Raw genomic sequence first — 2,500 nt, 5'->3', positions numbered from 1 at the left:
GCTGGGCATTATCTGCATAATTTAACAGCGGAAATTGCCAGCACCTGCTCAAGGAGAGACGGAGAGGAAGAGAAAGATAGAGGGACGCTCCATGAACTGTAATAGAGCGCGTCCTCCTTCACGCCGGCTTTTATTAGTCCCTGCTGGCGCTCGACGCATGCTATCAAACGTTTATCGACTTTATGTGGGAAGGGAAAAAAAAAAGGGAAAAGGACAAAATCCTTGTGTTTAAACGCTCAACCTTTTTATTCACGGTTTTAAAAATATATTTCTCTCGTACCGTGTAAACAAACACGTGCGTAGGGGTGCCAATATTTTATTTAGCTCTTCTTCATTATTTAAATCATTTCAAACTAACAGTAGTATTTTTTTAAGCGATAATTTTGAAACCGGCATTAATTATTGTCGTTAATAATTTGTTACACTGTCGTTAATTATCGGGTGGAGCGATGATGACAAGGATGAAGCCAAGAGATTAAATAACAAAAAATATTTTCTGTATTTAATTGACAGGTTTGTTATAAAAAGATAAAAAAATATATTTTTTAATTTACATTTTTATTTCTATTTAAAATCGGTGTTTTTATTATTATTATTATTATTGAAATAAAAAAAAAGTAATTCTTGTAGAACTAATAGCAATCAGCAGCCTGTCATCTGGAGTGGAAACACACACGCGCACACACACACACACACACACACACAAAACAATCTCCTTTGTGTTATCTCAATCACTCGAGACTATACACAAATATGTATAGCTATGCATGCAGGGATTAGCGTGCACACACACACACACACACACACACACACAAAAAACAATCTCCTTTGTGTTATCTCAATCACTCGAGACTATACACAAATATGTATAGCTATGCATGCAGGGATTAGCGTGCACACACACACACACACACACACACACACACAGAGTCTGGTACGTCTCCTAATGATTACATGCAAATGCAGCGTCTGAGTGGACTCAGTAATCATAGGATCCAACACCAAAACACAGAGCAGCGTGGAAAGCGTGTTATCTGTCTGGATATGTCGTGTGAATACAATTCTAAAGTGCGATCAAGGACAAACGCTCGTAAACAAACAAAAAAAAACAGTGTTTATGCTCAACACTTTATCTGCTTCACACAACACTCGGGTACTGAGCTGGACACTTCCACCTCTTTAACCATTTCAACACCGAGCAGTTCACAGAGTGATCCTCATTACTGCAACACAGACTGGGGATGGATGGATGAGCTTAGGGATAGATAGATAGATAGATAGATAGATAGATAGATAGATAGATAGATAGATAGATAGATAGATAGATAGATAGATAGATATGGTGAAGGTTGGATGGATGGACAGATAGTGTTAGGGGTAGATAGATAGATAGATAGATAGATAGATAGATAGATAGATAGATAGATAGATAGATAGATAGATAGATAGATAGATAGATAGATATGGTGATGGTTGGATGGATGGACAGATAGTGTTAGGGATAGATAGATAGATAGATAGATAGATAGATAGATAGATAGATAGATAGATAGAGGGTTGGATAGATAGATAGAGAGAGTGTTAGGGATAGATAGATAGATAGATAGATAGATAGATAGATAGATAGATAGATAGATAGATAGATAGATAGAGGGTTGGATAGATAGATAGAGAGAGTGTTAGGGATAGATAGATAGATAGATAGATAGATAGATAGATAGATAGATAGATAGATAGATAGATAGATAGATAGAGGGTTGGATAGATAGATAGATAGATAGATAGATAGATAGATAGATAGATAGATAGATAGATAGATAGAGGGTTGGATAGATAGATAGAGAGAGTGTTAGGGATAGATAGATAGATAGATAGATAGATAGATAGATAGATAGATAGATAGAGGGTTGGATAGATAGATAGATAGATAGATAGATAGATAGATAGATAGATAGATAGATAGATAGATAGATAGAGGGTTGGATAGATAGATAGAGAGAGTGTTATGGATAGATAGATAGATAGATAGATAGATAGATAGATAGATAGATAGATAGATAGATAGATAGATAGAGGGTTGGATAGATAGATAGATAGATAGATAGATAGATAGATAGATAGATAGATAGATAGATAGAGGGTTGGATAGATAGATAGAGAGAGTGTTAGGGATAGATAGATAGATAGATAGATAGATAGATAGATAGATAGATAGATAGATAGATAGATAGATAGAGGGTTGGATAGATAGATAGAGAGAGTGTTAGGGATAGATAGATAGATAGATAGATAGATAGATAGATAGATAGATAGATAGATAGATAGATAGATAGATAGATAGATAGATATGGTGATGGTTGGATGGATAGATAGAGAGAGTGTTAGAGATAGATAGATAGATAGATAGATAGATAGATAGATAGATAGATAGATAGATAGATAGATAGATAGATATGGTGATGGTTGGATGGATGGACAGATAGTGTTAGGGGTAGATAGA

The 2,500-nt window shown here is 35.0% G+C and overlaps 1 protein-coding gene across 4 annotated transcripts in view; it reads right to left on the bottom strand.

Annotated features, from left to right (window-relative positions):
- dcc (DCC netrin 1 receptor) overlaps positions 1–2,500 on the bottom strand; it is a 258,746-nt gene that overhangs the window by 7,066 nt on the left and 249,180 nt on the right. The gene's annotated exons all lie outside the window — the stretch shown is intronic.

The sequence above is a fragment of the Hemibagrus wyckioides genome, linkage group LG28 (genome assembly GCF_019097595.1).
Source record: "Hemibagrus wyckioides isolate EC202008001 linkage group LG28, SWU_Hwy_1.0, whole genome shotgun sequence".
NCBI classification, from domain to species: Eukaryota; Metazoa; Chordata; class Actinopteri; order Siluriformes; family Bagridae; genus Hemibagrus; species Hemibagrus wyckioides.
This window is presented reverse-complemented; position numbering and strand designations above follow the sequence as displayed.